Source organism: Macrotis lagotis, chromosome 5, assembly GCF_037893015.1.
Source record: "Macrotis lagotis isolate mMagLag1 chromosome 5, bilby.v1.9.chrom.fasta, whole genome shotgun sequence".
In the NCBI taxonomy this organism is placed as follows: domain Eukaryota; kingdom Metazoa; phylum Chordata; class Mammalia; order Peramelemorphia; family Peramelidae; genus Macrotis; species Macrotis lagotis.
This window is the reverse complement of record NC_133662.1, coordinates 170,741,095-170,767,181: the sequence shown is the minus strand read 5'-3', so window position 1 is coordinate 170,767,181 and position 26,087 is coordinate 170,741,095. Positions and strand designations below refer to the sequence as shown.

General features: G+C 36.3%; 1 protein-coding gene and 1 non-coding gene across 6 annotated transcripts in view; both read right to left on the bottom strand.

Moving 5' to 3' along the window:
• Positions 1 to 26,087, bottom strand: part of SCAF8 (SR-related CTD associated factor 8) — a 242,146-nt gene that overhangs the window by 27,848 nt on the left and 188,211 nt on the right. For 2 of the 5 annotated variants that reach the window (XR_012468589.1, XM_074187902.1), the window contains one exon: positions 512 to 26,087. The exons of the other annotated variants lie outside the window; for them this stretch is intronic. The gene's annotated coding sequence lies outside the window, so the exon portion shown is untranslated. Of the gene's footprint in view, positions 1 to 511 lie in introns of those variants that run through there. 5 annotated transcript variants of the gene reach the window in all.
• LOC141490391 (U6 spliceosomal RNA) lies at positions 7,886 to 7,992 on the bottom strand. The gene has a single exon (XR_012469217.1). It is a non-coding gene; the product is annotated as a U6 spliceosomal RNA (small nuclear RNA).

The window sequence follows — 26,087 nt, the reverse complement described above, 5'->3', positions numbered from 1 at the left end:
GTTTAAAAATAAATAACTAAAAATGAATTACAGTATAAGTAAAATGAAAAAGTTAAATCACAGGATCTAGTCTTGACTGCAATAATACTGGGAGTGAGTTTAATGTCTCATTTAATTCCAATAGTAATATCAGTTACTATTGAATGGTGTTAGGTGGCAATATGAGTTCTAATGTGCAAATTCATATTGCACGATGAAGGTCCCAGAGAAAAAAAACTCTTAGGATTACAGACTCTCCCTAGAAGATGAGGTCAAGAACTTAACTGTGCTGGCCTTAATTATTTCAATCAGAGAATATCTAAACATAGCCAGTGGAAAGAATGATAGAATTTAGAGTCAAAGGGACAGGAGTTCATCATCCTGGCTCAGTTGCATATCAGGTTTGTGCCTGGTAAATCTTTGGGGCTTGGGCTCTTCATCTGTAAAATGAGAGAGATGGATCCAAATGTTCTCCAAGATCTCTTTTAGCTTTGGATCTATGATCCTAATAACACAAACCATCAGAGATTGGCTTGCTTGCTTTCTTTCTTTCTTTCTTTCTTTCTTTCTTTCTTTCTTTTTCAACACAGAAGCTTGGGCCTCCTTCATTCCCCATTTTAGCTGCTCCACTCTTTTAAGCTGTTCCCACAGCACCACCCTGCTTTCTTCCCATATTATTGCTGACACCCTATCCCTTTGGCCCTGCTGCAGCTCAGGGGATCCACTAGCCTTGTCTTCCTCAGTAGCAGGGCCTACAGCTATGCACTACTATGCTCAGTGACTATGAGGGTCGATGCTTTTTTTAGAGGTCTCCAGGGGAGAAAGCTATACAATACAGGTCCAATCCAGATAATAAAAACTGGTCTCCCATATCTACAACTTTGAAACTTAAGCCTATTCTCTTGTGTTTGTTTCTCCACTGACTAAAAGAAAATGTGATAAGCATCCTATTCAAATAGTTACAGAAAAGCAGAACTGTAAAGAAGTCCAGTCATACAGTCCAACCTGTACCTATGTAGCAATCCTTTAACAGATTGTTCAGTGGTATATCATTGTTATTCTTCTTGGGATACTCTTGAGCTCTCAATGCCCTTTGTAAATCGTAATGCCCAGAACCGACTATTTCTCATGTAGTCTGAGCAGGGCAGAGTAAAATGGCATGATCATTACCTTGCTTGGAATACTTGGAATTTCTTAATGTAACCTAAAATGCATGAGTCTTTTTGGTTGCCATGAATTTGTAAACTGACTCTGAAGCTCCAATGAGATAAGTACTTTGTAAAATATAAAATATTATATGCAGTAAGTATCATCATCATTGTTTATTATTATTATTATCATTATTATTCTAACAAGGGTATAATTGACATATAGTATGGATAAAGAAATAGTTCCAGGTATTGCAAGGCATGAGCAGCTAGGTGTCTCAGTGTATAAAGTGTGGGGTCTGAAGTCAGGAAGACTCTTCTTCCTGAATTCAATTTTGGTCGTAGATACTTCCTAGTTGTGTAATCCTGGGCAAATCACTTAACCCTGTTTGTCTCAGTTCCCTTCTGTAAAATGAGCTAGAGAAAAAAAATTGGCAAGTTGCTATAGTATCTTTGCTGAGAGAAACCCAAATGTTACATAATTTTAAAAAAATTTGAACAAAATGGCATGCTGTGTCATATTTGTCTTAATATATCCAAATATCACACTAGTTTTGTCCATTATGCTTCACTATTGCTAATGCACTCAGCTTGGGGTCACTTAGAACTTAAATTTCTTTTTCTTACACACTCATGCAAAGTAAATCCTTCCCTATCCTGGATTCTTATTTTTTGTTCCTAAGTGAATGACTTTGTAATTGTGTCTCTATTGGATTTTGTTCCTTTTTTTTTAAATAGAAACAATTTTCCAATTAGTCAAGGTGATTTTGAATTTTATTACTGTCTTCCACAGTATTAGAAACCCCACATAATTTAGCATCATCTATAAATTTGATGAGCATATTTGCAATTCCTTTATTCAGGTTATTAATAAAGACATTGAACAGAACAGGGTCTAATTTGTATTCTGGTGATCCCTTGAACATCTCAGTTCTATAACTTTTTTTTTAAATGAGTGACTCAGACTGAAAAACCCTTGTTATATGCTCTAAATGGAAAATTCCTCCATCTCCCTCAGACTGGTGCTGTGAAATCACCTAAGACAGACTATTCAGCATTATTAGATTTTTGCAAATCATTGTACCAAGGAAACATGCATCACAGGTGTTGTGTTTATGATGTTGAGAAAAGCTCAACTGGACTTTATACAACTCTTGATTGCTCTCAGGGGTTGATTTAAGTCCCATTCTTCACCCTCAGTTTCTTCATGCTTCCTATTTTGGGATCATTTCTTTGCTCATTAGAAACTACTCAGAGGAAATAGAAGAGGTGAAAGTCAAAAAAAATGAATTTTGCTATTTTTAAACATCACCAGTAAGAAGCTTCTTGGGTTGAAGTGCTTAATGTTACTGGTTAAAAAATGGATTTTCTGAAAATTTCAAATATTAAACTTCTCCTAATTTCACTAGCATATATAGGTAGTCATAAAATATGCAATCTTATTTGTCCTTATACTTAAAAATATTGAAATCACATGGGCATATTTCTATAGGAAAGAAAAAATAAGACTATCCTCTATAAATATGATATGATCACTGTTAAAACATGTGCTGCAACATACTATTCTACCAGTATCTGAGATATCATCAAGATTCTATCTCCTGCCTCCTTTACACTATGCACAAGTTGTCTCTTCATGTCTGGACTTTCTCTCTCTCTCTCTCTCTCTCTCTCTCTCTCTCTCTCTCTTCTCATCTCCAGCTCTTAGAATTAGCCAAGTGGCCTTTCCTACATAAGTCCTTTTCTAATTTTTTCAATTGTTAGTGGTCTCTGCCTACCCCCTTTACATTGTATTTATCTTATATTTACTCTTCTAAGAATATGATATATCTCCCTTAGAAGAATAAAAGCTCCATAAGATCAGGATTTGCTTTGCTTCTTTAATTACATCCACCCATCTTTGCATAGTGCCTGGCATGGATTAGGCATTTCATAAATACCTATTGATCAATTGGGTACTTCCATGACTTATATGGCTGACAACCTTTTCATTCCTTAGTGGATAGCAGTCATGAGTTTCTGGGGCTAAACCATTCATCACCAAGAGGGTAAATTTCCTGGTCCGGAGACTCTCCAGACTTTGCTAGGCTGGACCTCACATAACATACAGTCTGTTGCTGGACTGTTCTCAAAGCTTTGGAAAGGGTTGCTAAAACTTATGTCCCACTGGCATAACCTTTAAGCTCCTGGTGTAAGCTCAAGAGGAAGACCATGAGTAAGTTGGGAGGGCTGGAATTGGAATTGGGAACATGATACTGCCCCAGATGCTTCCTAGTTGTGGGAGACTGATCAAGTTGTCCATTTCCACATCTATATAATGAGAATAATAAAAGCACCTACTGTGCTGGGATTTTGTGAAATAAATGTATACAAGTCTACATATATGTGAAGTACTAGCTATATTTAAGGTAATATTTGATATAGATTTCAAAAGCAAAAAGAATTTTAAACTCCCTACATAAATGCTAGCTATTTATATCATGAGTTTCAGTACATAAATGTATTCCCCATACTGAAAATCAAAGCAAACATTAGAGATGGCAGGGAATACCAACAACAATGAGATTATAGATCCATTGATTTATCTCTAATTTTCCAATATTTGGTAAAAATATTACGTCTCCTCTTGCTGTAGGTGTCACAGAGCTAGAAGAGAACTTAGAAGTATTGTGGCCCTATCCTTTTATTTTGCAGGTGAGAAAACTAAGGCAAGCAAAGGTTAAGTGATTTGCCAAGGTCTGGATTCAAGCTCAACTCTTCTGTCTTCAAATTCAGATAAAGTTCTTTCTGTTATACCTAGGCATAGGGGGTAGGAGTTTTGATTTCTGGAATAGAAAATTTCCTAAATGAATGTAAGTTAACACCTTCTATATGTAACTTGTAGTCTTGGATACTTTCCTACAGCACTGAGAAGTTAAGTGACTTGCCTGGGGTCACATAGACAGGATGTGTCAATAAATCAATAAACATTTATTAAGGGCCTACTATTTTACTGAAGGTATCAAAAGGGGTGAAAAATAATTCCTACCCTCAAGGAGTTTACAGTCTAATGAGGAAGAAAACATGCAATGTATATGATATATATATATATATATATCATATATCTAGCAAGCTCTATAAAGGATAAACAGAAAACAATTAACAGAAGGAAGGCATCGGAATTAAAAGATAATGGGGAAGGCTTCCTATAGAAGTAAAGACTTTAGTTAAGACTTAAAGGAAACCAGAGAGGTTAGGAGTGAAGAAGAGGAAGGAGAACATTTCAGTCTTTGGGGGACAGTCAGAAAATGCCTGGAGCTAAAAGATGGGAGTATTTTGTTTATAGCATACCAGGGCAACACTGTGACTGGATGGAAGAGAACATGCCAGAGAGTAAGATGTAAGAAGACTGGAAAGACAGGAAGAAGCCCACATACGATGGGCTTTGAATGTCAAACAGAATTTTATATTTGATCTTGGAGGCAACAGGGAGCCACTGGAATGTACTGAGTAGGGTTATGGTTCCTGGACCTGCATTTGAGGAGAATCCCCATAGTGACTGAATGGAGGATGCTTTGAAGCGTGGAGAGATTTGAGACAGGAAGCCCCACTAGCAGCTGTTGTTTTAATCAACATTATTGAGGTGATGAGGGCCTCAACTAGAATGGAGAAAGTGTCAGAGGAGAGAAAGGGGGCCTACTTGAGAGGGGTTGCAAGGATGAAATTGAAAAAACTTGGAAACAGATTGGATTTTGGGGTGAAAGTGAAGAAGCCAAGATGATCCTTAGGTTGTGCAGGTTGGTATTGCCCTCTATAGTAATTGGAATTCCAGGGGCAGGACTTAAATAAGGGTCTACTTTCTATCTACCACACCAAGATGCCTCTCAATTTGTATTTTTAAGTTAGTAAAAACATTGTTTGCTCTGAATAATATGACTCAACTTCTTCTCAATCTTATATGGTTAGGATGTAAATATCCAGGCAGAGTACCTGCTGCTGTTCCCAAGGTGTAGGGGTTAGCGGCTATCCTTAGGCTTTTGCTGTGTGATGTGGCGAGACAGAATTGAGCCTGGGTGAACGAGACAGACTGAAAATTTCTATCTCATCAGATTTGGCTGGTCTTGTCTGACTTCACTACACAGTGTTTTGTTTAGTCAAGAATCCAGCAAAGGGCCAGGGAGATTCTTTCATAACAATAATAATACAGTACTTTGAACTCACCCAGAACCTTTCATCTCTGTATCTTGGAGTCAAGCAAGTGCCAATTATGAAAAACCACAAAAGAGGAGGGAGGGTACTGTGGGACAGTACAGACCAGTGTTCTATACAATGGCTCCCGGCCAGGTGGCAGGTGGGGGTGAGGACCTAAAGAGAGCCTTAAGTGCTTTCACTGACCTCCCCTATGTTCTTCATTAGAAAGAGGTGACATTTTAAAACTAATCTAAGAGTCAAGCTATAATTTGGTCCCAGCTATAAGTGCATTTTGATGAAATGGTGGTTGAAGCTCCTGTGGCTATGTAAAGAAGAAAATTGAGACCCTCTGCTTCTGACTTTTTTAACGTCATTCCTTTCATAAAAAGAAATGTGCTCCACATCTAGGCTGGTAAAAAACAGCTTGCATTTAGGTTTAACAAAGCACCTTTCCGAACAAAGATCCTATGAAGCAGCTAATACAATCAGTATCCCCATTTCATAGTAGAGGAAATAATGGCTGTAGGAAGCAGGTTTTGAGTCCAGATCTACATGATTCCAAATTCAGTTGTTTCTATTAAACTGTACTTCCCTGATAATAATTTTAGGTACCATAGGTTACATAAAGTAGAATTCTAAAAGTCAAAATATCCTGGAGGGCTTTCATATTTTGATAACTACTGTCTTAGAAATACTTTCTCTTCAGGGGCAGCTAGGTGGTGCAATGGATAGAGCACTGGCCTTGGAGTGAGGAGGATCTGAGTTCAAATCCATCCTCAGACACTTAATAATTACCCAGCTATGTGACCTTGGGCAAGTCACTTAACCAATCCCATTGCCTTGCAAAAAAAAATAAGAAAAAGAAATACTTCTCAAAGAATATAGAAAGAAATATTCTCAAAGAATAAGTTACTCCAATAATTAGAATAATAGGGTAACTTCTTCATTCACTGAAGCAGCTATCTGCTTCTTTTTAAGTCTTTTTCTAACCTTGGTCTAGCCAGAAAAATTCTGCATGTGGAAGAACTTGAGTCTCGATTAACTGGCTTCCTCAATCCAGCTGTCTTATGTTAGGACTTGAGATGTCCTTGACCAAACAAGGTTAAATAAGCCCTGAGGCCCTAAGAAGTGAAATGGTGCTAAGCAGAACACTCACGATACTTAATAAACAGTTTGTTAAACAAGATCTACAGTAGCACATATAAACTTAGTCACCTCTTGCATCTAAAAACTCTACCACACCTTACAGAGTTGTATCCTATTCACTGACCACAATTGCATAAGCTAAAAAATGTTACCCTGGATAGAAGAAAACAGGGGAAGTTGAACAATATGCCACTCCAAAATCCAATTTTGAATGAACTGACTACTCAAAACAAAGACCTGATTTTTACTGATTCTTTCCCCTAATTAATTTTTTAAGTAATCAAAAATATTTATTGGATATCTATTAAGTATAGAGAGAAGAAGGAGGAGGAGGAGGAGGAGGAGAAGAAGTAGTTTTGGTAAAGTAGGGTATGGGATGGGATGGCATGATATAGTATAGATGATGTGGTATTGGGTATTGTGATGCATTGTGTTGTGATGTATTATGCTGTGTTGTTTTGTAGTGTGGTATGATATGGAATGGTATGTTATGGATGGGATGGTATCAATGATACTGTGTTCTATTCCAGAGTGAGTTGTGTTATATTGTTGTGTGGTGTGTGTCATATGGTCCAGACTGGCCCAGTCTCAGTGTCTGTAACTTATAGAACCTGAGAGTTTCCCAAGGCACTAAAGAGGTTCCTTGCCCATGATTATACAACTAGTATGTGTCTGCAGTGAGACTTGAACCTGACTGTCTTCAATGGCAAGAGGCTATCTGTCCTGGTTTAGATTTTCTAGTTGTGTGACATTGTCATTTAAATTCTCTGACTCAGTTTCCTCATGTTCAAAATGGGGATCATTCTACTTGAACCACCTCTCAAAGAGTGCTTTGTTAATCTTAAAAACATCATAAAAATTGTAACCACTATATTTGTTATTATTAGTCTCATCTCATTTTCCCCTCCCCACCCTGAGACTGCATAAATAGGCAGACACTGTGTTGTTTTTCCATCTTCAAACCCCCATGCTTCCCTCACTCCACCTCTCTACCTAGCATTTGTCTCCTGCTTCAAAAGTTCCAAATCTGTGACTTTGTCACTGAAGAGACTTTCTCCACTACAGCACATTACTTACACTCTTCATGCCTTTTGTCACATCTTCGTGACAATTATCATGAGTTTCTTTGGACAAAAAGATTTCATCATCTAATAGCCAACTCTGGTGATGCAGCTCTCTCCCTCAGGTAGGAAGATCTTTGGACAGAAGGCTTTGCCTTAAGGTCTTTCCAGCTTGGAAGAAGCTAAGAGCTTATAGCCTGTTGGCATTATCTTTGAGAACTTTGGGCCACCATAACAAAAGGCATAAGAAAAGGAGGTACTTAAACATTTGCTTTACTGAATGTTGAATGGGAGCTAATGTCATTCTCATACTCCCTACCTTATTGCATCTATCATTTTCCTTACTTAAATAGTAGCAGTAAAGTATAGGGGATATGAAAAGGATAATATCAGTTTTTCATAAATTTGCATGTCATCCTTGTGCAGGGGCCATGCTAATCTTATCTGTATCATTCCAATTTTAGCATATGTGCTGTTGAAGTGAGCATGATAATATCACTTTTTAATTTTATCTCTAGCCCAAAATTCTAAGCATTGTCAAGGGTGGCAATGATCTGTGCCAGTGACTTTGTGGGAAATATATCTATACAGTGACAAAGGGAAAAAATCCATTGTACTTGTTCCTGGCTCTGACTTTATAGTGATTTTTCAACAGATAAACTTGCAGTTCTTACCTTGGCTTTTTCTCAAAATAACCTGGATCTACAGTTATGCGGTCAAGCTTGCTATGTCCCAGGAGGGAAAATGAAAGCTTGTCATTTCAATGGAAAGAATGAAAAAAAAAAGAGAATTAAGGAAGCGGGAAGGACACAAATGTAATAAGTTTATAAGTAACTATGAGGAAAGTGCAGGATCCCATGGGTCCAATTTGTTCTCACAACTGAGTAAATATAGTTCTGTCTTTGCTGAATTTATATCAAGCTCCACAAGTGCCTTACCCAAGGGAGCAAAGGGATGAGGGGAAATCAGAGGAAATCCAATTTAGGGGAACTCTAGTATCACAAAAGACTGAGAACACTGGCTAACTGATTTATTAATGAGTCACAGGCTGGCATTGTTACTAATGTAATGTTCCTTTAAAACATGACTAGCTTTGGAGATTTTGCTTCAGAGGGAGATTGTTCCTGAAAGTACAGACAATTGTACCAGAAAGAGAGTTAACTTTTATAAAAAAAAAAAAATAACAACCTCCATATCTTGATTCAAATTCAGCAAAATAAATCAGTGAAATAGAAGTGTTTCTACAGGGAGGCGACTTAGGGGGAAGAGGCTCTTATTATCCTCATTTTACAAATGAGAAGACTAAGGCAGAGAGCAGTTAAAAGACTTACCTAGTTAAGTGGTAAGTATCTGAGACTGGAGCTGAATCAGGTTATCCTAATTCCAGTTAACAAGCTGTAAGGCTCCAGTGGATGGGTAAGACTCAGGGGGCACACTATTCAAATCCTATTCAGAGCACACAAATATCTTGTCCTGAGTTTTCAATATAATGCAAAACTAATTGTGACCTTTCTCTTCTCTCTCTCCTCTCTCCTCTCTGTCTCTGTCTTTGTCTCTCTCATACATACATATATATATGTTATCCATACACACAAATATCTACCATTTGTCATTTTGGTTCCAATAAAGGGTGAAAATGTCTTGTTTATTATATAATAAAACACACTTCCTTAAAATGGTTCATCATTATACTCATACTCAATAATGCTCTATAGAAAAATGCTATAGTGAGGTTCTAGGGATATCCATCAATCAACATTTATTAAGCACCTAATACATATGTGTCAAGCATTGTGCTAAGTGCTAAGAGATATAAAAAGAGGGAAAAAAGTCCTTGCCCTCAAGGAACTTACAATCTAATGGATATTGTAAAGGACTGAAACGAAGTATATTATCTAAGGATCAATTAAAACACTGATGATCATAGAAAAGTATAACCTAGTGAAGAGTGGGTGTGATAAGGTTGTTTGGGCATGCTATACATAGGAGTGGTCAAAATGAGAGGTATCAGGCTGAACTTGTCCTATTCCTCATCATCATCTGTAACCACTTCAAGGTTTTATCACCGAGTACTCCCTTCTAGGCAGATCACAACTCCTTCCACTCCTTAGTATGACTATCTTCATGACCTTCTATGTTCAAAAGAATCATCATCTATTGATTAACTCTCAAAAGATACACTTCTCTTAACTCTACTTGTCTTATGATCCTCAGATATTATACTCAGATGATACATAAACTCAGTTGCCATGCCTCCACCAACAAGCCATTGAAGCTTTCAACATCTATTTTCTCTGAAAGAGAAATGTAGTTTGCCAGATTCATATATCTCTGCTGTCTTCTCTTTTGTTCTGTGACAAGTGCTACTGGAAATAAAACATCTTTGGAGAATCTTCACTTCTTGTATGAGTGAATGTGTGTGTGTGTGTGTGTGGGGGTCTTTTTCAGTTGTGTCCGACTCTTCATGACTCCATTTGGAGATTTTTGGAAAAGATACTTGAATGGTTTGCCACTTCCTTCTCCAACTCATTTTACAGAGGAGAAAACTGAGGCAAACAGGGTTAAGGGATTTCCCCAGGTCATATAACTAGTAAATGTCTGAGGCCAGATTTGAACTTAGGGAGATCCCCATCAAATTATGTGAGATGAATAAGAGCGGGGTCCATATTCATGGCATTATAAGTTCTGGCCCAAGCCAGAATAGAAGGCCTCTTTTTGGAGTGAGACTAAGCTCTAAATTAGTACAAAGCTCCATGTATTGATTCATATAGTACTAAAATTGAAATGGGATTAAACATTCATTCTCTCCAGAACCACAAGATTTGATCATTGGAAGAGACTTCTGTACTACTTTTATATATTTATATTATTCTATCTTGTATTATATCTACAATGTACATGTTGAATCCTTAATGCCTAAGGGTTGGCTACCAACTAGTGAATTCTTTTGGATAAAGGAACACATGAAATTGCCTGCTAAGATGTAGAGGGCTTATAATCTGTAGTCAAAAAAAGAATACTATGACAATGAAATGTTTTTCGAAGTATTAAAGTAAATGTCTTTATCACTTCTAACCTTTATCACTGCTCCATAATGTAATTTCTTTGAGGACTGGTATTATGTCTAATTCATCCTTTATAACTCATTTCCTCAGAAAATGCCTGACAACTAAAGAGCTCTTAATATACACCCAATTAATTAATGGACAAATTCCATTTGAGGCTACTCTGTTATTAAGTTATCCTTATATTGAATTAGATTCTGGCTCTTGTTAACCTCTACCTGTTGGATCTATTTCTCCTTTCTTAAAAAATTCACAGAGAGTTGACTAACTCCCTCTTTCACTTGTAGGCCCTTCAAATACAGCTATCATACCTCTTTGCAGTCTTCTCTATGTGGGCACAAACCTTCTTATCATTCTTTCAACACTTCCTAGATTCACTACAGCTTCTCTAGAATTACTTTCCAAAACTCAGGCCCCAGAACAATGCAATGTTCCAGATGTGTCTTTAAAAAAAAAAAAAAAAACTGTTGGGAGTTTTATGATATTGACCAATAGGTAGCATTTGTATAATGCTTAAAAGTTTTTCTTCCCAACCACCCTGTGAGAAAGGCAGAATTAATATCCCTCTTTTACTGATGAGAAAACTGAGGCAGACAGAAGTTAAGTGACTTATGCAGGGTCAGACAGCTAGAAAAAACCTGAATTCAAGTCCTTCTGACTCTAGATACAGACACTCTGTCCACTGCACCACTTGTTACACCATAAAAAGAAAAAAGTGTGTGGGCAGCAAATTCAATCAACAAACCCTCACCACACCTGAGGAACCTGTGCTAAATGTTGGAGATGCAAAGAAGGGAAAGGAACACATGTTCTTATTTCTCTGAGAAGTCTAAGAGGAACAAAGAGTAAAATGAGATCCCATGAAAGTCAAATGTGAGCAGTTCAAGGAGAAGGGAGAAGAGTCCTTCTCAGGATATCCTAAAAAAGAACCCATATCTTGGAGAAGGATGGAAACCAGTGCCCTCTGAAGACTCTTCCAACTCCGGTACTAAATTGCTTCTATGGACTTAGACTTGGCTTGATGACAGTTATAATGGTCTCGGTAGGCCCTACCTTTGATCAAGCTGGTTTAAACTGCCTCACCCCTGAGGAGAGATCTTGCTTTATTATTTCACTCCTATGAAAGTCAAATTAAATGGAAACAATGCAAAGCAGGCTTCTAAAACTTTGATAACTTGGGCTTGTTCTTTTGTTCTACAATTGCTATGTGGACTCTCAGACTTCAGTCTAGAGACCATATTGATTCTCAATACTAATTATTCTATGCTCTAGGGTTCCAATCCAAGGATGCTATTGAGAAAGGCAGTATTTAGTCCTCTTTTCTCTTCTCTCTTCAGGTGGGCACAACAACATTAGGTATTTGATTTGAAGAGACCAAACTTTCCCTGGGCCTTCCTTTGGTATTGTATGCCCTGACTGGGTTCATGTTGGTTTCTGGATCATTCTAAAAAAATCTACTTTCTCATTAGGTCTAAGAGGTCCAAGAAGAATCCAAGAGAGGAATCACTAGGTATGTGTGCCCTCCCAAGCCTCTCTTTGCACAGATTGAGTGTGCCCTTGTTAGACGCCAGGTGATCCATCTGCCACCTCTTTGGTTTTCCTCATGTCTGACTGTATTCTCCCTTCACTTCCACCTCACAGAAATCCTTCTTTTAAGACAGCTCAAGTGCTTATTTTCAAAGGAGCCCTTTTCTGATCTCTCTCCCCTCCCAATTCCAAGTTCCTTTTTTTCCATAACTGTCTTGTCTTTAACAGGTTTAAATTCATTTTTTGTTTTGTTTTAATTTTGGACATAATTGTAGATGCTTGCTATTCATTATATATTTCTCATTATAATGTAAGGTCATTGTGAGTAGAGATTATATGAATCTATGTTTGGATTCCAAGGGTCTTGAACAGTGCTTGAGATACAGTAGACACCTAAAGACTAAATGATAAAAATGTAGAGGATTTCTATTCTGTTACACATTGGACATCCTGGATGACTTACAAGGTCCCTTCTGATTCAAAGATTCTCTGATTCTAAAGCAACATACAAACTTTTACAAAGCATCGATAAGGCATATCTTCTCCCAATTCCAAAATAAATTCATTTGTCAAAAGAGTTGAGTTCTTTACTATCTTTCTAAAGTCTGAAAGCTTTTAAAAATAAAATGCTATTTGGTTTTATTCATGAACGGCTACCCCCAAGTCCTGGATAATGAGAAAATAAGAGTTGGTGGTATTCACTGTTAGTAAATGAAAAATCAAATAAAGATCAGAAGTGACCTTTTCTGGATCACAAGAAAAAAAAATCAGCCAGCAGTGGGAGATAAACGAAAACTTGTCAAGGGTTGACCTGGCAGACAGTAAACACTCACTTTATTCAATCAATCAACAAGCATTTATTAAGATAGAAAATATTTATGAAGCACCTACCACTAGATTCTGGGTATACAAAGACAGAATCTAAGCAAGAAGCTTCCAAAGTACTGGGGTAATATATTAACAGATAAGTGAAGATAATAAAGATAGATAATAAGTAAATAATAATGATAAGTAATAGTAAATAAATAATATAATAATAAAATAGTAAATAAAAAAATAATAAGTAAAGATAATAAAGGATAGATAATAAATGAATCTACAGTTGATGGGGCAGGAATAGAGTATGTTAACAATTGGGAATATCAGACAAGGTTTTCATAAAGGAACTGGCCTACAGTGATAAATAAATGCCTTTTTTTTAGGCTTTTGGAAGGCAAATGGGGTTAAGTGGCTTGCCCGAGGCCACACAGCTAGGTAATTATTAAGTATCTGAGGCTGGATTTGAACTCAGGTACTCCTGACTCCAGGGCTGGTGCTCTATCTACTACGCCACCTAGCTGCCCCAATAAATGCTTTTTGAACTGAATTGCTGACCTGACTCAAGCAGAGCCATTATTTAAAAGTTAGGATAAGCTAGAGTCAGGCTTTTTCTTGCTTCCCTTTAACCAGTAAATCAACCAATAAATATTTATTATGTCTATTGTGCTAAATGCTAGGGCTTAAAAAAAAAGAAAAAAGAGGCAAAAGACAGCTCCTTCCCTTAAGAAGTTTACACTTAAATGGAATGAGCTGAATAGATACTACTGCCTGCATAGACAGTGCCCCAAGATCAGCAGAACAGGTAGTCTACTCTGAAATGGTGATGGGAGCTTCTAAAATCTTACCTAGTTTATTTGTCAGGAACCTGGTCTGCTCACTTCACTCCTGACCAAAGAGGCTGAGCACTAGAACATGCTTTGCTGAGAGCTTTTACTACAAAAAGAATAGGAATAGGGACTTGGTTTGTTATTTCCTTGACAATGATAATTCCCAGTTGAAAACTGGGAATACTGCAGCTCTCTCCCCCTTCCCCGCCACCAATGCAAGTCAGTAATTATTGTGCAACTTTTGGTTTGCTTAGATTATAGCACTGAGATGTTAAGTGATTTGTCCAGGGTCATATAGCTGGGATATATCAGAAATGGAACTTGAACCCAGCTCCTCCTGGTTGGCTCAGTCAACATAACAATTGATACAAAATTTAATCCCAGAACTTTAGGCTTCTTCATCTACCTCATTCTCCCTTTCATTAAATCAAGCCATACTGGACTATTTGCAATATGTCAATTTGCTTTTTGTTATGAGTTAGAGATGGCTGAAATCTAATGATCAAGATGAAAACCAAGAATAGAGTCCAAAAATGAGAAAACATAAATCATAAACTGAGATGAATAGCTGAAGGTAAATCTAGCTAAATAGAGGCATTTAAAAAATAATCAAGGCAAGGAAATCAAAGAGAGAAGAGGCAATGGATGATTCAAACAGCACTCTAAAATTAAAGTCCATTTGCTGCTGCTAATTAAGTATCTTTGAAACAACATTAAGAAATAAACCTAAAGGATACTAATTAGACAAATTCTTCTAGAAGTAAGTGGGTTTCCTTTCAGATTGACTTTTTGCAAGGATAGCAATAGCCTAAGTAGCCAACACACTTGGCCAGCATTTTCACCACTGCCATTATGCAAAGGAAAAATTTTAAAGCTGTCAAAGAAATACATGATGGGTTGGACATTAAGATTGAGATTAAGTGACAAGATAGCTTGTATGCTCTGCTGCCATGGTCTTCACATCAAGATAACCCCCACACACACTGGGTTGACTCCCTATGTCAAACCTATTGGAAAATATGGACAAGAATTGCCCAAGATGAGTAGGTCAGGACCAGATGGGTTAAGATTTGCACTATTAGGAGGCAAAATTACATGTATGTGATCATGAATCCATTTAAGTATTTATTTCTATATCACTTTACACTATATAGATCACTATTGTGTATGCTATTGTAGTACTTAGAAATATGAGTAATCCATTCGTAGCATATCTAGCTACTCTATTAACCAGAATATTTGATGAACTGTAAAAACAGTCACAGATTCATTATATCTGATAGGGACTTTAGAAGTCTATTCTGAAATGATGAGAGCTTCTGAAATTTTACCTAATTTCCTTGATACCATTCCTGATTTCACAGACTTTATATTCCTCTAATGCACTTATTATTCTCTTTATCTTTACATTTTTCTAGGAACAGGTCTTGTTTCCCCTGGCTAAATTCTAAGATCTATGAGTTTTAAGCCTAGGATACACTCCATCTTCTACTTGTTATAGAATCCCTAGTTTCCTTCAAAATTCAGCTCATGCATCAGATATAGGGAGTTCATGCTCCTTAATAAACCTTTCCTGCTCTACTCAGGTATTAGTGAATTTTCTCCATCCCATTGAAATTACTTTGTTCTTTTTTTGTATACACTTAATCGCTTAGTGCTCCAGACAATTCTCTAAGACTAGAAGTTGCAGAGAAGGGATCATTAGCAGAGGAAGGTTTCTCATCTGAGAGACTGTATATCAAAGAAATCAGTATGGCTCCTATTACTAATCAACACATATTTAATATATGAGCATGCTATTTCTTTCAATATAATGTAAGCTGCCTGAAGATGGGGGTTATATCATTTTTGTTTTTATACCTTCTGTGGCTTAGTACAGTTCTTAGAATGAAATGCTTGTTGATTAATTAATCTATGAGGGTCAGGATTCCCAGGTACTATCAAGTACCTGGTTCAAAGAAACAAATGATCAAAATCTTCTGAATGAAGAAATTTTACGTACGCAAGTCTTTAAAATATTGTGAAATTAGGTATTATTTAGTTATTATTAGTTTTGTTGGGCTGTAAATAGTCATTTGTGAGCAGACCTCTTAGAGATTTAGACTTTGGCAAAAAATTTGATTTCATGGCTATAGACCAAGGGAAACTAGAATTAAACAAATTATTTAATTCATGTTTGTACTCAAATTATCTAGGTTAATCATTTGTTTGTCTTAATCATGGTCTTTTGCTCAATTTACTCATAACTGCCCATCACTAACTTGAAATATGTTTAAATTTTCATAGGCAAACATGAATTTCATAAACCTTTAATTTCAATCCAAGGCAAAAGTTTAGACAAGACTGACACCTGCCTAGGGTCTGTCTCCAACAACCAAACAAGTTAACAATGAGCTAATATCATGATTCATTACTTTACTAATTCCTATTTCCTGCCCTTTAGACTTTAGTAATAACATTTCTATAAGCATGGTCAAATTGAATTAGACTGTAAAATTTTGCCTGTCTAATTTACTTTGAGTTGTTTATGTTATGTGCTGTGTAAGGGACCTGGAGGAAGTGATGCTGTTACTTGTAGCCTATTAAGACAGACTTAGGATAATTGATTTGACATGAAAAGGTATGGCATGGCTATGGTTTTATATACTTAATTTAAGTATACACAGATTAAGCATTAGTATGCAATAATGAATTTGTGACACTGATTTCTTCTTACTCAATACCAATATTTTGTCCTTCTTAGCCTTTCTAAAATTTGAAATAGGATGGGACAAGGCTATGTTGTCAGGAATTAAGTAATTTCAGTAGTTTGCTCCTGAAAATGATTAACTACAATTCATAGTTTTCACAGGCCTAAAAATTAAAAGTTCTTATGTTTAAGAAATATACAGACTATTTTTTTCCCTTTCTGAAAATCGTGTCTCTCTTGAGAAACAAATTAGGAAAAATGTAAAACTCTTTGCAATCCTTAAAATATCATCTATCATTATTACCATTAATATTGCTATTATTAACTTGAGTTTGGCATCATTGAGAGGCAGCATGACAAAGGGGCTAGAGAACTGGTCTCAAAGCCAGGAAGACCAAGGATCAGGTCCCATCTCTGACCCATACTGGGTAGATGTGATTTTATGAGATTTATAAGATTATATCATAAAACTTAATTGTTCAGTGCTCCAAACAGAGAAGAGACCAATCTACATTAGCAGAGGGAGCTTCCTCATCTGAGAGTCTCCACAGCAAAGAAACTATAGGTACTATTGCTATCCATCATCATTCTTGAAGTTCATGATTCTCCATTACATTTGCCAATTTCTATTGGTGATATCACCATCCTCTTGTTGTTCAGCCTCTAAAATACAAGGTCATTTTTGTCTTCTCTCTCCCCTTCATCTCCCACATTCAATTGTTAATTCGGTTCCCATAGTATAGTTAACCCACATTTGTCTCCACTGCACTCATACTATCACCATTCTAGTTTAGGCCTTCATCTTGGATTTGGAATAGCCTTACAACTACTCTTCCAGTTTTACCTTTTCTTTTCTGGATTTCACTCCTCATCCAGTTGCCAAAATAATTTTCTTAATTTACAGATCTGATCTTGTCACCTGCTCCAATGCTTAGTACTGCCCAATGCTTTCTGTTGCATTTTGAATATAAATTCCCTTGTTCGGCATTGAAGGCCCTTATTTAACTCCCCCCCAGTCTTATTTCACTCTTCCCCCCCTTTCATGTATTCTATGCTCCATCCAAAAGAGAACTCTGACTGTTCCTTGATTCTATTTTGACTTCTCCCACTTATGGATGAAAAGTCATGCCCCATGTCTGAAAGAAACTTTCTTTAAGGTCTTACCTATTGAAATCTTTCTTTCTTCAAAAACTGTATCAGGTGCTACTTCCCCAATGAAACTCTTCCCTGATTACTCTCATATTGCTTACAAACCTTTCCTCTACTCTAATCACATTCTTCCTTATACTATTACCCTTGTTTCTGTACAGTTATATCTTTCCTAATGGTCTGTAAGCTCCATGTGGGAGGCAATGCTTTGTTTTTTATCTTTCTGTTTCTCACATGGCCTAGAAGAAGAAATGTATTCCACATAATAGATGTAACAAATATTTTTTTTGAATTGAATGCCTGTAGAGCATTGTCCTGTTCTAGTACATGGGGACTAATGTAAGGAAGATATTCTACAAGGGATATGTTTGGTATGGGGTAGGTATACTATCAGCCAATAACAACAAATTAAAAGTCTATGATATGCTAAGTATCCAAAAATGAAATGGCACTGTTCTCGGTGAACTTAAATTCTTTACTAGACAAAACAACATACACATGTAAAAGGAGATATAAAGTAAGCAAAACTAATCCTCACATAGGAGTTGGTGTTTGCCATTAATTTAAAAGGAAGCTAGAGGTCTTAAGGAATTAGTATAGTAGGTGTGCTTCTCAGGTAGGAGGCACAGTAGGTCCAAAGGCTTAGAAAGGGTATGCCATATATGAAGAATAACAAGACCACCAGTGAAAAGGAAAAACTAGCAAGCTTGGAAAGACAATTTGGGACAAAGTTGTGAAGAATTTTAAAAGTCAATAAAAGAAAAGTATATTTTATCCCTTATCTTAGGAAGCCACTGGAGCCTTACTAAGTACAGTAAGATGATAGAAAGACCTGTACTAAAAGAAAATCACTTTGGATGAATGGGAAAAGAATTTGGAGGCTGTTATAATAGTTGGACTATAGTAGATAGAGCACTGACTATGCAATGATGATGATGATAATTATCATTTAGATATTTAGATACAAGATTTTTTTCTTATGACTCTTACAATAACCCAGTGAGGTAGGTGCTATTATTACCATTCCCACTGAGGCTGAGAAAGGTTTAAATGACTTGCCCCGGGGTCACACAACCAGGGTCAGGATTTGAACTCAGGTTTTCCTGACTTCCAAGTCTTCTGTTCCAGCTATTGTCCCATCTAGCTGCCTGAATTCAAATCTAATGCTTGTTATTGCACAAATTTGGGTAAAGTCCCTCAAACTCCTTGGGCTCAATCTGTAAATCTGCAAACTAAGGGGATTGGTTTCTGAGGTTCCCATGTGAGTGCATTAATCTTATGAGTATTCTGGAAACCATCGTCTTGGAAAAATTTCCTTGCTGGTTTATAATTTTGGGTATCATAGTCTTAACAATCATTTTAATTGGTTTTTGACTGAAACTATGTCCAGAATGAAGAAAGTGCTTGGATATGTCCTAACTCCATGTAGAAATGGTTCAAAGTTTAGAAAACTTCTTTTTTTACCAGTGGTCATCCCCTCTATCATAAGGTCTCTCGGGATAATAATAAGTAAAAGGAGAAAACTCAAGAAAACAAGACAGGTTTTTCTATTCTATGATGTTGAGTAATGTTAATCAAAAAGAAAAAGTTGCCCATATGAGAAGAATGAATATCTTTTTGCATGATATTCTACTTAAAAGAAAATATAGACCTGTATTCCAAGAAAATATAAACCTGTATTCCAAGAAAGGCAGTGTGTGATTTGTCTTTGAAGACAGGATGAGCTAGGTTCAAATTCTGCCTCTATCATATCAGTCAATCAATAATCATTTACTGAATGCTTACTTTATAAAATGGATTATACTAAGCACTGGAGACTTGGAGAATTTTTTTTAAAGCATAGTGCCCACATTCTATGAATCCAAATTATAATGGGTGGGGGGCAATATGCAAACAACTGCATTCATACAAGTTATAGCCTAGTTCTGTTACCATGGTAACTTTTCAGTGCCTCAGGTAATTCTCTAAGATACAGAGGGGTTGTTCCCTGGATGTTTTTATGAAGGGATTTTCCAACTTCCTAAATCAACAAAAAATCACAAGGTCCATTTACATGCTGCTTTCATTATTTACTTATGTTTAGGTTATATCTACATCCAGACCAACTTCATTTTTGCCTCAAGCTGTGACCAATATATTTTCTGAAAAAGCAGCACCTTGTTTCTTTTTGTAGATTTCTAGACTTGGCTTTTATGCAGCTAGTTTCCTAGCATCTGGCATCATTAAGTTATGTATCAGAGGTCCTCGTCTAACCTTCTACTTCATTCTTGTGTGGGTGTGTATGAATATGTGAATGTATGTATGTATATATAAATAATCTATTTATTCATTGATAGAATATGTTATTCTAGTTAGCAGCAAGGAGCAGGGATTCTTTTTTCCTTCTCTATTATCTATGAGCTGTACTCCAAGAAGTGTACATAGGTATGCAGATGTTTTTTCCCCTATTATGGGGAATTAGAATGAGGGAGGGTCAATAGGAAAAAAGTCTTAAATCACTCTCTCCTCTTCCTAAGCTTCCTTAGTTGTATGGAGATTTTTGTCTTTTTAAAATGTAACTTAATTGATTCTCATTTTCACAAGATCACAGACAATGCTAAACGGGATCTTAAGCAATCAATAGTAAAATGATTTGTCCATAGTAGCAGAGACAGAAGACAAATCCCAATCCTCTCTTGACAGATCTTGTATGCCTTCCTCTCCTCCTCATTGTCTCTTACATAACTCTACACGAATGTTCCTTTAGCACTCTATAAAAATAAAAATTTGGCCCAGTCTTCAGAAATCATTTTTCATGTATCTTCTGAATAGTCATTCCTTTCATTCAATAACATTCCACTCCATTCTAACATTACCAAGAGGGAAGAATAAAGAACTAATCCAGGATTAACTTCTTCCCTGATTAGTGGAGCAGACAATATTAACCTTGGAGAAAATGAAAGTCATTTTTTTTGTATGATTCTAGACCCCTAATAGATTTTTTCAAGTTTACTCATCCCCCCCCAATAACACTTGAGTGTGTGAGAAATTAACTTTAGAGAAAATTAAAGTCATTTTTTTGCATGATTCTAGACCCCTAGTAGATTTTTTCTTCAAGTTTACTCATCCCCCACCCCAGTAACACTTGAATGTGAGATAATGGCTCTCATTTTCATGTTAACGTGCAATAGGAAGTCAGAGGTGTTTCTTCCCCCTTAATGTACTATAAAATGCCCTTAAAATGACAACAAATCAAACCAATTTGCAAAATCAAGCATGCTACATTTATATATATATATATATATATATATATGAGATAATCACATACTATAATTCAGATTTCTTCATTACTGCAAAAGGCACTAATAAAACATTCATTCATCTATCTATTCATAGTACATGTATTACGTCTAAAGCACTCTGTGAGGTTCAGAAACAGGAAGAATAAGACAGCAAGGTTCACAGAATTTACTGTGAGCAGGGTTTTTTATTTTTTTCCTATTGTCTATGAGCACATTACAAGATAGCATTTAAATTTTTATATTTGAAATTTGCCACAGAATATATTATATAAATATTGCATATTTGGGAACTCCCAAACACTTAAAAGTTTAGGAAGAAATTAAGGTCTATTTAATTCAAACTCCTGATTTTTTATATATAAAAATCTGAATCCCCAGTAGAGACTAAGTGACATGGCCAAGGTTAGACATTTAAAGTAACCAGTGACAGTATAGGAAACGAGACTGGAAAAACACTTGTTTTTCTCTAATTACAACTATTGAAGAGAAAGAGCTTTACATTCTAACCATCCCAACTCTAGATTTCTAAATATATTTGCTATATTTTTAACTATTTGCTTACAAAAGTATCTAAAACAAATTACCTAAGGTATAAACAACCATTAATATGCAATTCCTATACTAAAACAGTGTTGGAAACAGATGTTTTTCTTTCTAGAAAGGAATTTATTAACCACAAAGAACTTGCCCAAGACCACCCATCTCATTTGAATGAGGTATCTGTGTTGGAATTCAAGTGAGAGGCCAGCATTTACTCAGGAAACCAAACAACCCACATCAAGTATTCTTTCTAATTGTGTAAATACTAAATTGATTCAGTTTGTCAAAGTCAACTAATACTGTTTTTAAAGTGAACTCAAAATGTTTTGGGTCTCAGGAGAAAAATGACTTTGGAAATCTTTTCCTTTGAAAATGATGGAAGATAGGGATAGAGTGTGGACTTTTAAATATTCATGCTTATTCACAAAGAGCGTCTTGTCCAGATGCTGAGGCGGAGGGGAGTGGAAGCTTCTCAAAAGGGGATTCATCCATGGAACAAAAGCATCAACCTCTGCCCTTATTAAAGAGCCATGGGATTTTTTTTTTTAAAGATCATTCATCTAACAGATGGGATCCCAGTTGTACATCTTATCTTCAGGAAAGGACCTCCATCCAAATGCTATGATTGAATAATAAGCACTTAGGTCTCTAGCAATAATAAGAATGAAATGCATTTATCTCTCCCTCACTCCCCCCAAAAGGGACCCCCAGAATCTCCCATTAAGCATTTGATTGTTTAATGCAACTCTCTCAATATCAAGTTCAATTCCATGTGCTCCAGAGTTTGTCATCTAGAATCTGAACTGTTTCATGTTTTTTGGTGAAAATTTCTCTAAGGTATTGCTGCCAATTGTAGATTTAATGCAACATGAAACTTTTCCTGATTCTCCCTTTTTCAATCTATTTTGCATTTTTTTGCATTCATGTATTTATTCTATATATATGCTTATAAACATTATATCTTACATTAGAATCTAAGTTCTTTGTAAGAAAGAATTTTTTTATTGTTTCCTAAATGCTAGTTGATAGATTGGATTTTCTTCCTATTTTTGTATTAAATTTAGGATAAATATCAACATGTCAGTATTCTTAACAGGCCCTGGGGTTTACATCTCACTATTTCTTTCTATTTGTGGTCTTCTACAATGTACTAGTTGGTCTAGGCAGTGAATATTCCTATAATCACAGCTATTGGGGAGACTGTGGTAGTCAGATACCCTGACTTCAAGAAATTTAAGCTGAAGTAAATTATGCCAACTGGTTGCCCGGATTAAGTTCGGCATTAACATAGAAGTCTCTGGAAGCAAAGGCCACTAGATTGCTTAAAGAAGAGGGAACTGGCCCAGGTCACAAAGAGTGGTCAAGGCTTCCATGCTGCTCAGTAGAGTGGATGGGTCCATGAGTAACCCCTGCACTTTTGACCTAAGTGAGATGAAGAGAACCAGTTTAAAAAAAAATCAATCAATAAAAAAATAAACAATATATTGTTCTAGTCATTTGGTTGATAGCCTCACCTGTTATTCTATTTCTTACTGGACTCTGATCAAGGATCTTGATAGAGATAAAATCTTATTCAAAATTTGGGCACATTACTCATAGTTCCACATGAAAGGAATGAATCCTCCGTTCTCTTTTTTAAAATTAGCTCATATTGACAGGATGCTTATTCAAAAATAACCTGGCATTCAGGAGCAGCTAGGTAGCACAGTGGATAGAGTACAGTGGATAGGAGTCATACGGATCTGAGTTCAAATCTGACCTCAGACACTTAATAATTACCTAGATGTGACCTTGGGCAAATCACTTCACCCCACTGCCTTGCAAAACCCAAAATAAATAAACTGATATTCAGAAATCACCAAGTCTCTTCCTACCTGCCCCTATTTCCACAGAGAAACCTTTCTATATTTCCTGAACTAAATAGTTCTATAGCATTCATTCAGCAACTTAGAAGAAAAGTATATTTATCAAAGTTCTTTTTTTTCTTACTATGTCTAGGATCTTCTTATCATTTGATAATAAAGCCCCACAGATTTAGATTTTTAATGTTTCTGTAATAACAAAATTTTGCTTGTGAGACAAAGATCTAGTACAGCCCACTGTAATAGAATTTAGCCTAAAATCTGCTGTCCTTTGCATTACAATAGTGTTACTAATTTATGAGCTCTAAGTAGTGTTTCCAGGAATACTGATGGGTTTTCAGTGATCCATCTACATTACCACACTCAGTTTCTCTTGGGACCAGCAATAATCAATCATTCAGAGACTACTATAGGAAGATCACTGTGTGAGAAGCTGGGAGAGGTACAAAGTTTAGAGATGACATGGTCCTTGTCCTTGTGGGACTGATGGTTTTGTAGAGAAAAAGGGATAAGTCCTATGTAAAGGAACTGGAGGTATGATCAAGGGATCAGTAAAGATTTCATGGGGTATTTAACATCTGTGTTGGGCTTTAAAGGTTGGTTAGGTGAAGACGGAGAAAGATCTTGTTTCAGGCATATGGAAGGAAGGAAGAGATCAGTCCATTGGTTGCTGCATAGAATGTACGAAAGTCAGTAATATAAGTCTAGAAAATCAGGGTGGATGGAACCAGATTGTTGAAAGCTTTGAATGCCAGGAAAAGGAGTTTGCACAGGAGAAGAAACAGGGAGCCACTAATAATTTTTTTTTTGAGCAGAAGAATGACATGATCCTCATATCCATAATAGGAAGGATCTTTCTGACAGCAGTATGAAGAATGGATCAGACTGAGTTAGACGGCTTCTGGAGTGCTGAGTTGAGTTCTTGGCATTCCATTTTAGGTAGAATTTTGAGAAGCTAGAGAGAATCCAGCAGACGACAGACACGGTGAAGAAGGACTTCGTTTTGTCAAAGAACGACGAGTTGAAGAAATTGGGAGTGCTTTTAGCCTGAAGAGAAGACTCAGAAGAGACATGACAGAAATCCTCAAGTACATGAAAGGTTGTTTTGTGAAAGAGAGATTATATTAGTTCTGTTTGGGTCTTGAGGGCACAACTACAAGCAATGAGTGAAGAATGAGAAGCAAATTTACATGTGATCTAAGGAACAATTTCCTAGTGATTAGAGTTATCTCAAAGTGCAATGGGCTTTCTTAGAGGTAATGCATTCTTTCTTAGTCAAGTTTTTCAAGAAGTTTGTATGACTTCTTGTTGGCTACATTCTAGAGGAAATTATTTTTCAGATATGAGTTGTCCCTTCAAAGCTTGAAATTCTTTGATTTTATAATTGTTCAGGAAACCAAATAAAGGCTTAAACAGACACATAGCATAACAAAGCATATAATTATTCAGTGTGAGACTGCTAAATGCCTCTGTTTTATATCAAGGCATTGTAAATTTAAATTTTTATGTCTGTGTCCAAGCCCACTAATATATTCATTAATCCCAAATGCATAGCTCCTGGGGTAGTACTGGGGGGTAAACCTAGATGGATGAACTTCTTGTTTTCAAGGACAGAACTATGATAGAAAATAAACGACTAACAGCAAAAAAAATGAGAATTTCCATTTTTATTAGGAAGGTCCAAAGTGACAGCATACTGTGAAAGTTTTAGGTTCTCATTGATCAGATTTCAAGAGACCACAGACTACAGCATTCCAAGCATTTTAATTTTTGACAGAGCAAAAAACAAAATGATAAAAATGTCTTTTCAAGAGTAGAGGGTATGTCTGTATGTATGTTTGTGTATGTGTGAGTGTGAGTGAGTGTGTGTGAGTGTGTGTGTGTGTGTGTGTGTGTCGGTGTGAATTGTTTTTTGCAGGTATTCAACTGGCAAAAATGAATACTGATAATCTCAGAAACCCCTAATACTTATTTGGAAACTCATAGGAAACTGTTATATCTCTTCCCTGCAAATGAAGTTAATAATGAACATACTTTAGGAATACTACCATAATGTATTATGTTCATTCATTATTATTGCTCTCTTCTTTCAAAATGCCTCTCAGTCTTCATCCATATCTCCTGACTTCAACTAGCAAGAAATGATGGTCTGAGATAAATATCAGAAAGAGTATGTTGAATCCTGCATTTTTTCCCAACCATAAATTTCATGAATGCATAAGACGTTGAAGAGTTGGGGGGAAATCTAAGAAAGACACTAATATTAATGGGTTATAGCCACTACTCAGGAACTGCACAGTCTACACATGCTGTGTTCAATTAAAGGATTTGGTTTACTAAAATCATTGTTGTAACAACTTCTTTTGTTGCAAACAAAAATAGGACCTTTTTTCCCTGAAGTTTCTCTTGCAACCTGTCCTTTCAAATACGCATATGCGGCGGTGTTACAAATAAAGAGTTCCTTGCAGTTTATACCCCAATATATTCTGGGCCTGCAGAAGCTCATGATGCAACTCGGTTCATCTGAGTGATCCTCAAAAGAACAAATATGAACTAGAAACTCATAGAGTTTGTGCTTAAAATTTATAAAATTAAACCTGCTCCAAACAGGTAATACAGGGAGGCATGCTTGCAATCTCTGGATTCAATCATAAACAATGCATAAAAAAGCACAGAGCCTTCTCAACATGTAACGATGGGTTCCTTTTAACGCTTCATTAAACAAGATCCGATGTGATGCACATTAGAACTTTGAAGCACGTCTCACTTAATTCTACAAGGCCTGGGACACAGGACGATGCCAGAACTTCATTCATCATCTTGC